Raw genomic sequence first — 11,417 nt, forward strand, 5'->3', positions numbered from 1 at the left:
AGACATTATTAAGCTTTTTTATTCCTTCTGTTATAAAATCCTATTGCATCCTAATATCAAATACACATTTATAATTTGTATTTGAGAACTCGCCTACTTCTGAGTTATGATTACCAAATTGTTTAGTTGGGTATTTAGGTTGTGCTTCTATAACCTAACCAAACCAACACAAGTTTAAGCAATTATTTTTCATTATATATTTTTTAGAGTTTTAATCCACCATATTCCAAGAAACAATAAAAAATAAAAAAATAAAAAAAATAAAAAATTAGGCAGGTTTCTTGGTTTTATTTTTCGTTATCTATTTTTAGAGTTATTAGATAAACAAAAATTCCAATCAATATGCACAAAAAAAATACTATGTTTGATAGATTCCACAAAATATGTCAGTATACACAAATATACAAATCGGATATTCATAACGGTGTACATATTTATTTTAAAATAAAATTATAAAAGTACTGAAAAAGTTTCTATCTTTATAGTTAATAATTTTTTGTATTTGATTAGTCCTTCCGATTTCGAATTATATACATTGTTTTTCTTTCTTAACTGTTATTTCCACTGGTTTAAAACTAGTTTAATTATAAAACATATTTAACAACCTAAATCAAAGATGATTGTACCAAAATTCCCTTTGCAAAATAACAATAAGAATTAAATAGCTTTTCTCCTCTTCTGTTCTGTATACAGACTTTGCGTTTTTTCTTCCTATTTATTCCTTCTTCTAAACCTATTGATGTTATGTGTTTGGTTTCAAATTCTTCTTGCTTTTGTGCCTTGATATTCTACTAGATATTGACAAATCGCATACTGGCTTAGGTATATTTTTAGTTCAACAATTTGCTGTAAATTCCACTCCATATGTATGTGGAAGCTAAGATTTTGAATTGATGTGAATCTTGGTTCGTTTCAACTCCAACACTATATTTTTATCTTGATTTTGGTATTTTGTTTAATTTCCATCAATTTTTATGGAGCTTAATGTTCAATATAGATATTGAAGTGAAATTTTATTAAAATTCGTATATAATTCGAAGTTGAATGAATCTGTTTCACAATCGAAATTAAACGGAAACATTATCGTAATGGAAGGAGAAATACAAAAGTTGATGAATTTCTTTGACCGAGGATATTGTAATTAATTATCGTTAAAATGCAAAATTAGGGGTTTTAGTTATCACTTGTGAATCTTATAGGGTGTTTGGCATTACTTTTCCAAAAAGTTACAAAATACCAAAAGAAGTTAGAGAAATACAAAAATTCTTTTCAAAGTAACTTTTTGAAAGTGTGACTTTTTGTGACTTTTAGGGGTATTTGGCTTATCTTTTAAAAGCTCAAAAGAATTTTTCCAAAAAGTTACAAAAAGTTAGCATTTCCTGACTTTTCCAAAAAGTTATTTTTTCTTGTATTAAAACCCCAAAAGTTATTAGTTTGCCAAACATCTTTTTGTTTTTTTTTCTTTTACAAAAAGGACATTTGGCTGTGAAAAGCTAAGCCAAACACCCCAACCCAAACACTTTTTACAAACAACTTTTGGTTTTGCCTCTTGAAAAGCTAAAGTCAAAAAGAACTTTTACAAAACAAACTTTTGAGCTTAAAAAGTAATCCCAAACGCCCCCTTAGTATTCATTGTGTAATATTGTTCGGTCTTTTTAAACTTTGCACAAATTGGATATCATCCTCGCACATCCAATCAATGGAAATCAATGCGGCCTACTAAGCTGAGATATCATAAAAAGGGGAATTAAATTCAAAAGTGAGGTTCAAATTTAGAATCAGATTTTAAAGATAAGCTACTGGAGCTAAGAAGAAGAAGAAGAAGATATAGGAATCGATGAAAAAAGGGAACAAAATTATAATATGCCAATTTTGATATCCATCAAGAACACAGACTTTGGTAAAACCAAAATGGTTAATATGAAGAGTATTATGTACAAAAGAGAAGAGCACCCTAAAATCACCAATGGTGGAACTAGATAAGCACAAGTACAACTTGTGACATGAACAATTTGGTGACAAAAGCTGGAAGTTACTCATTATATTGTTAAGGGTAAAATGGTCTCAAAAGGAGAAGTGTATACATAACTCATAAATGGTGATGACACTGCAAGTTGTGAAGAATCAAGAAAGAGAAAAAGATGTAAAGGAAAGGCTACTGGTGTCATTTTGAAACCAAATACATAGCATTGATAGGTTTAGAAAAAGGAATAAATAGGAAGAAAAACACAAAGTCTGTAGCTTTTCAATAGGAAGATGTGTGCAGTAGAACACAAGAGGAGATAAACTAAACATAGTTGAAGCTTTTCAATATTAAAAGGATTAAATCCTAAGGTATTTATTTAATTCTAATTGTTAATTTGAAATGGGTATTTTGGTACTATCCTCTTTGATTTGGTTTTTAAATATGTTTTTAATAATTAAATTGATTTAAACGTAATTAAAAAATAAATTAGGATATACATGTGAAATTTATAGTTTAAGAAGGATATACATGTAATAACGAACTTTTGAATGATATAAAGGTAATAATTAATATTTGTAAGGACATAAATGAAATTTTTCAATGGAGATATTCACGAAAATAATATATTGGTTTTTTATATGAAAGTTTATATATATATATATATATATATATATATATATATATATATATATATATATTATCATGAAATAATAGTCTTGAAATAATGATAAGTGTCTTGAAATGTTATTAATTGTATCAAAATGTGACACTTATCACAATTTGACATGGTTCAGATCTGGATAAGTAGAAATAAAAGGTGGGGGGGGGGGGGATATTTAATTCTCTACTTAAAAACACCTAAATTTATAAAGTTTATATAGAAATATTTTCTTACAAAAAAACATCATTAATTTTTGAGTAAAATACAGTTATGGTCTTTGTAGTTTGTATGCAACACATGCCATAATTACATAGATAAATAGCATACAAACTAGTCTTCGGGCACCGCCCGACATTGGTCCGTACACAACAATCATAAAACACATTCAAATAACTAACATACAATATACTCATCAGGCCCTGCCTAGCATCAGGCCCAGCCCGACATCGAGCCCCGCTCGGTAAACGTAAAACACGTAACATATGCAAGACTCACGTAGACAACAAGCATACTACACATAACAAATTATGGGTCGACATTGGTGACTTCGACGCGCTAAACATAGTGAGGAGACTCACCTCGCACTGCAGAATCACATGGACGATCCCTAGCTGCTGGCAGACCGATCCGCGAACTATCAACATCAAAACAACACCCAATTAACAATTGGGTCACAATCCATAATCAATAAATCCATACTTGGGTTAAAAAGACCATTTTACCCCTAACCTAACTTGGTCCAAGATTGAGGCCCAAACTTACACATTTAAGGCCAAAAAGCCAAATAATCAACCAAATCCCAATTATGGACCAATTTTCAAAATTGGGCCCAAACCCCTTACATGGGCCTTACCCTAAAGCCCAACCAAAACTTCTTAGTCCAAGACACTCATACTCAGATGGCCCATTGAGAACTCAAACACCCAAGCCCAAAAAGGAAGCCTAATATGAAGTCCACAAGCAAAAATCCTCTTGACTGAGTACGCAGGGCGTACTCAGTTGTATGCTAAGCGTACATGCAATTTAGCTTGTACGCTATACGTACAGACTGGTACGCCCAACCTACTCATCCATTAAGCCACGGATCCATTAAGCACTTAATTCTCGAGATCATGAGTCCAAACCACAGATCTTCTTAAAGAACATCTAGACCCATAAAGTCGTTGACTTGATGACTTTGCATGCCTCAAAAGAACCCAACATTAACTTAATGCATTAAACTTTCACCAAATGGACACCATCTCTTACATGAGGGGTTCCAAACCCTAAATGAGGCAACTTTATGCATCTAGAGCTTCAGAAACATCAAAAGTGGCAACTCATAGCTCCTGGAGTGGTACTAAACCACCGGATCTCATTCTTGGGGACCAAAATGAATGAAAAACTCATACCACATATATTTAAGCTAACCATGAACATGGTCAAAGCTTTTTACCTTAAATTGTTGGATTAGGTGTCGAAGCCCATAAATATAATTGGCATGTACTTGACCCGAGAGTAGCATGGTCCATTTCGGTTGCATATCACCAGGATAATTTGTTAGGATGAACTTTTGAGAAGAGTTTATTTATGATTTATTAATATATTATAAGTTCTAATATATTAATATGAAATCGTATGATTTAATTAGTATTTAACAAGAATTAGTTTGAAATTAATTTAGTGATCAAATAGACTAATTAAATCCATGGGGACTAATTATGGTAATTAGTGAAACATATGGATTAGGCTATTGATCCATGTTGGATTAATTTTATGTATGGATACATAGAGAGTTGGGCCACATGAACCATGGATCATAAACCCATGGGTATGGGTTAGGGTTAACCCGTGACCTTTGGAATCCTATATATAAATATGTTAATCCATAGCCAAAATCACGAACTATGTTCTTGGAGTTCATATGGACGATTTGGTGTGTAAGAATACTCTCTCAAGTCATCTAATTGTTCAAGGGTGTGTTGTGATTCCATTTGAGGCATTCATACTATTGGTGCTAAGTTTTTAAAGGCCAAATACAACAAGTTCTACAAGCTACATAAAGAGGTAAACTCCTAACTAGTATTTTATATTTTTTATATCAATTGTATGCTAGTTGTAGGCTTAATGCTTTGGAAACAATATTGCATGTATAATTAGCAAAAACATAGATCCAAGGCATTTAGGGTTGTATGTGCACCATAGGATGTTGTAGTATACAAAACCCAACAGTGGTATTAGAGTCATGGGTTGTTTACTATTATATTTGATGCATGACTAATTTTCAAAGCTGGAAAAATCGATTTTCTGCATCCTGATGAACTCACTGAGTCCATTATCAGACTCGATGAGTCCACTGATAAACACATGAAGTCGGCGAGTCCAGTTCATGAACTCTTCGAGTAGGTGTCACTGTGTGTATAATTTCGAGTTTTGGCCAGAAATTGGATTAGGATCATTAGCCCAAACTGTTTTTTGAACCATGAAATTTGTTTTTTTTCTTAAGGTAATGATCATGCTTGTCTAATTAAAAGAGAATTGTCATAGTTTCAAGAATTTGTATTAGTTTATATGATAGGCTAATTTTATTGCAAATAGTTGATATGAATTATCTTGACCTATGATTTTAAGAAGATCATGAAAAAATTATTTGATCGTTTTTGTTAGTTAAAATTATGATCTAAATGTTTTAATGAAACTCATAAAATTTTCATATGTTATGAAAATGAAAAGTTTTCTTTTAAAAGATCATTAAAAATCATAGGTTAAAATGAAAGGTCTCATTTTTTAATGGTTTTAAAAGTCTTCCATAACTTGTCCTCAAGTTATGGAACTTGAAAAGTTTTTCATTAAAACCACATTAAACTCATAAGTTATGAAAATGAAATTTTTTTGAACAGTTCAAAACTTGCCATCAAGTTTTGGAATTTGTAAAGTCTCTCTTATGAATACTTTAATTCTAAACCCTAGAATTTTAAAAGTTAAAATTCAAACCTTATGGACTTTATTAAATTTATTAAAATGTTTAATTAAAAGAAAGTTAATAACTCCATAATGCATGGTTTAAGTTTAATTAAATTAAGAGTATAGTTTAATTAATAGACTAAACCACAAGTATTTTAAAAAGTTTAAAATACACCATTATACTATTATAATATTAAAAGTTAATACTTATATATATGTATAAAAATAAGTCAGTCTTACCATTAGTAGGCCTCATTCACGGAGCCGGTCTATAAAGGGGGTATAAGGTTACTGCCTATAAAATGGCAGTTTAATGGGTGTCCACTCTCACCCACCGCTTCCTTGACTAGTGGAGGGTCGTTAGTCGAACGGGTAGGATAGGACATTAATTTTCCCTCATTAAAAGTATAATGAATTTTTAAAGTAGCTAAACTTTATTAAATTCCCAATCTTAGTTACTTTAGGAAAAATGTGAATATGGTGCTATCCCATGAAATTGCACTTTGTACCTTGTTAAGTCGTTAGTGGAGCATGTGTGGTTAACCGGCACACTAATCTGGGACTAACAATGTGTGGCAAAGGGTAGTTTGATGTTAATCATAGATCAATGGAGCGTGTGTGGTTAACCGGCACATTAATTAGGTGGTTTGTAACATTGGGTGTACCAAGCTAATTTGCATGGTTATTCACACCTTGTTTGTGATCCTCGGCATCCCAGTCACAAACTTGAATGGCACAATCAATATTAGACATACCATTGAAAAGTTCAATGAATCTCAAAAGATCTAGGAATTTCATTTCATTTAAAACCTAAAGTTCTTTTTCGTTTTTCATGGTGGAAATTGGTAAATCATCATTTACCTACCTTCAAATATTTTACAATTGGATTACGACATCCCTCTTCCAAATTGTAAAATATTGTGTTGGGTCCTAGCCTTAATATATTCATTTCGGGTGTTATATTAAGGATTAAATCAACTAAACATGAATTTCTCCCTCATAGATGTCTAGTTCAGACAACTATGGTCTTCCTTATCCTTTTGGAAAAGGCTTTCCTAATGAAGATGATATCTCACATGGCGATCAAGGTGAAAGATTAATCCCTTTGTCGTGCATTAATGGGACTGGAAATCATACTTCACTTCCTCCACCTCCTTCAATTATTCTCCTTAACCCACAAGTTCAAAGACTTGAAAATTTCAAGGTCACTCAAGCCGTATTGGCAAGCAAAGTCTATATGTGCTCACGTCTTGGAGATTTAGTTACATATTGACAAGCTGGGAGAATTGGGTGTCGAAGTCTCAAGGAAGTTGGTTGTTGACTTGGTTCTTCAGTCACTCCCTGATGACAGATCACGACATGACCCTTATCGATCTTACCTATTTGCTTATTGCTGCAGAATCAACAATGATTTGGAGCATTGGTAAATCAAATTTGATTGGAAGGTCTACTTCCCAAGTTTCCATGGAACAATCGATAAATGATTTCTTCTCCTAGGAGAGAGAAACTAGCTAAAGTCAAAAAATTTGAACTTAAGAGAAAGGTCAGTTCTGGGATTGTTTGTTTCCATTTAAAAGGACATTGGTTGCGAAGCTGCCATATTTATCTAAAAGATCGCAAGGATGGTAAAGTCAAAATGGTTGACTCTACTTCAGGTAAAGTCCACTATCTAACTCTATTAAGTTCCTATTTTGAGATTCTTAATACATGATGTAATGTATTACATTTTGATGTTTTGGAGAATCAAAGGAAGCTTAAAAGAAGAGTATGTTGATTCTGATCGTGAAGAGATGGATTTGAATAGCATGGTTCGATGAGCAGAATTTTGAGCTACTTGAGAGTTATGATATATTGCTAAGGAATAAATAACAACATATTTTTAATATGTATTTGCATTGTAAGGATAAGTTTTTTCACAATTTTTAAATTAAAAGAAAAATCTTGATTTTATCTTATTTTAAGTATCCTTACAATGACATTTGTGAAAATTGTTGTTTATATGTTTCCATTGATAGCAATATTGGAAAAATGGGTTTGATTCTTTCGTTTGTGGTAGTGTCATAATTTACCAAATAAGGAAAGATTCTCATCACCCAAGTTTCAGTTGGATAGAAACTTGGAATCATGCAAGTTGTATTGTGTGACAAATGAGAATTTTCATCTTTGGGAAATTAGGACTAATTCTTTGTTCACATGTATATGTGAGTCAAGTGAAGGACTAAGGGATCAGGTACACTTGGTTGTGCACTGATCAGGTCTACCACAAAGTACGATAAGACTATTTGTCACAATTTAATAATGTTTAGTAAATATGGTTATGCTTACAAGTTTAAGTATAATTTTGAATCATTGAAAAAGTTTCAATGTATAGCAGGACGAATAAGAAGAATCAAATTATGCAAAAAGATAAAACCTTCTCCAATCTGAAGAGATGGGAGAGTACTTGAGTATCTTGTTTTATGATTATCTTAGTGATTATGAAACCATATCACAATTGATCCTCTAAGGACATCTTAGTGCATTTGTATGGCTAAGAAGAGGAATCGTGAATTTTTGAAATGGTTAAATCAAAAGGTGAATCATACTTCGTCCTAAAATCGAGTCTTGGAGTCGTACTCCAAGATTGTAAATTGAGTGACATATCTTAAGAGTCGCACTAACTCTTGAATATTTTTTTGTCAAGTAATGTTCTTTGACAAAGTGAATCTTGTATGTCAATAGGTCAGTGGGAGTCTTAAAGATCTTGAAAAGTATCAAGAACTAATCAAGAGTATTATTCATCACTAGCGCACGACTTGAGGTTTATAACCTATCGTGTTGACATATTCTTGTTTTTTTGCACATTCCAGTTAAAGTTGACTATGCGGGTGAGTTCTGTGAGTTCTTAATTGTTTGCATAACAACTTGGATTTGTCACTAAGCTTGTCTTGTGATTATGGTTATGACAAATTCACATGGATAGGAACACATACACCATAAAAATCTAAGTGTCATAAGGATTCTCTCTGCTTCATGAAAATGATTGTGAGGAAATGCATTCACTAAGTAGATTTTAAATAGTTAGCAATTTTGATATTTGAATTTCTCAAATTCAATTATGATTACGACATCCCTCTTCATAGTTCGAATTGTGAGAAATGGCAAAAGGTCTAAACATTTGAGACTTATTATTGTAAGTTCTAAAAATTGTTTAGACACATATGTGAGCTATTTAAGGAAAGGTGTATGATTTTAGGAAGCTTAGATAAAGTCTTATCAAAGCATCTCATATCAGATATCTGAACTTTTGTAAGGAAGTCAATAAGTATTGATTTCTAGAAATCCAGCTGATTTATGGGTACATGTCAAAGCTAGTGGGAGCATAAGTGTTATGCTAATAAGGATATATAATTATCATTTTAGTGGGAGCATGATTATTATGTTAAATGTTGCAAGGTAGCAATGTTAATTATAGAAAACAAAAGTTTCAATTCGCAAAGTTGCAGGGGTTGAAAAGTTGTTTTGCTGTAATTAAGGGAGAGGAACTTATACTTCATTCCAATTCTAAAAGCTTAGATTGTGATTTTACTCAAATTTAGTCAAATATATATATATATATATATATATATATATATATATATATATATATATATGAATGTCATGTTGGAATGATTCAACATAAGGAAATTATTTATATGGAAATGTTAATCGCGTTCTCAAAATTTGATTATGATTACGACATCCCATTTCATAATTAGAATTATGAGAAAATGGCAAATAGAAAAATTATAGCAAAAGACTGGTCTAGTATCATGTCTTTATGTGAGACATCATGAACCGTATCCAATATGATTTAGGTATAGGATCGATTACATGTGCTATAATATTCATCCATTCTAAATTTTCTAAATGCCTAGGGCATTAAAAGGGAAAAAAGATTAGAATCGGATATGACTAAAATGATTAAGCAATTTTCGAGGACAATCTGAGGTTTACCAAAGATTGGTTGCTCATGGAAAGTTGGAAGTATAGTGTAACTTTGGAAGGACCATAGTGACATATTCTGAAGAGAGGCAACTCTTGTTCAGAAGTGATAGTCAAAATGGGAATATGGAAATGTTTCCATAAGTGGAAGTTATTCGTTAAATATGTGTAAGATTAGAAAACTTAATGCGAGAAGAATGTTCAAAGGAATGTACTTTGAATGTGAGACTTCGTTTCCATGGAATAGCTCTCCATTGGAATACTTTGTAATGTTTGTTGCCAAGTCTCTGTGACTTTTGTGCATAGTCATTACAAGAGGATCATTGCATATCAGTTTAGAACCTAACAGATTACAGTAAATGGAAAGAATTTGGTATTCTTACATTTACAGTAAGGATTTGGAATTGTGAAATTAGCATCATTGGAATCTTGTAAATTGATCTATTTCACAAAAAAGGACCATAAACAAACATAGTGTGCATGCTTAGAGCATGGCATAACTATTGTTTTAATTCAAGTATTAAGTTCATTATTCGAAACACTATACAATGAATAATGAGTAATCAATATGGCACTCAAATGTTTTGGGACCATATAGGATTAGTATTATTCTTGCGTTTCACTTTGCATGTTTTGACTTCCCGAATAACCAGGTTATTCAAACCATCCATAGTCAATCATACTTTGGAAGTAGGTATTGAGGCAAGACTGTCATGAATGGGTATGTAGTTTGTCAAGGTGTTTTAGACATGGTTGCAGTGTTCATGAGTACTCTTGGAATAAGGTTCGAGTATTGGATTCAACCCACGCTCATTTGAATCACTTCATGGATTTGATCACGAGTGATCATTAGACGATAATATCTTATATTCTTCAAACGGAGAGATACGAGTTGCAGTTTACAAGTCGGTTGCACATTGATGATATGTAAACGCACCGGTAACTCAGTGTTATAAAACATATCATTTTGTGTGACTTGATGAGTAGATAGAGCAATCATATGAGTCGAAGTTTATCCATTCCTTTTACCCTTAGTGGGATAAAAGCGATATCTGTGGGCCCCTCGATGATTTAGTGATGACACCCCTAAGCGCTCGACCGAGCCTGGACTGATTTGATTTGTTCAATTAGTCAGTCGTCATAAATCGGAAATCGAGAAACAACAGATGGACAAAGAGAATGATTATAATCCATGTCATATTCCATATGATATCTTGTAGAATGGAGGAATATATGATCGCTTATCTAATGGACGCATCATTGGCTAGGTCAGTGTTTGACAATGACTTTTTAGAGCTACGATTGCTAGTCGGGATTTTGGAGTCGTACTTGCAATAATATTTATTAGACTTATCCAAGTGGGAGACTGTTGGATTAGGTGTCTAAGCCCATAACTATAATTGGTATGTACTTGAGCCGAGAGTAGCATGGTCCATTTGGGTTGCATATCACCAGGATAATTTGTTAGGATGGACTTTTGAGAAGAGGTTATTTATTATAAGTTCTAATATATTAATATGAAATCATATGATTTAATTAGTATTGATCAAGAATTAGTTTGGAATTAATTTAGTGATCAAAAGAGACTAATTAAATCCATGGGGACTAATTACGGTAATTAGTGAAACATATGGATTGGGCTATTGATCCATGTTGGACTATGTTTATGTATGGATACATAAAGTGTTGGGCCACATGAACCATGGATCATAAACCCATGGGTATGGGTTAGGGTTAACCCATGACCTTTGGAATCCTACATATAAATATGTTATCCCATAGCCAAAATCACCAACTATGTTCTTGGAGTTTATATGGACGATTTTGGTGTGTAAGAATACTCTCTCAAGTCATATAATTATTCAAGGGTGTGTTGTGATTCCA

The sequence above is a fragment of the Lactuca serriola genome, chromosome 6 (assembly GCF_051521515.1).
Source record: "Lactuca serriola cultivar US96UC23 chromosome 6, Lser_US96UC23_V15, whole genome shotgun sequence".
NCBI classification, from domain to species: domain Eukaryota; kingdom Viridiplantae; phylum Streptophyta; class Magnoliopsida; order Asterales; family Asteraceae; genus Lactuca; species Lactuca serriola.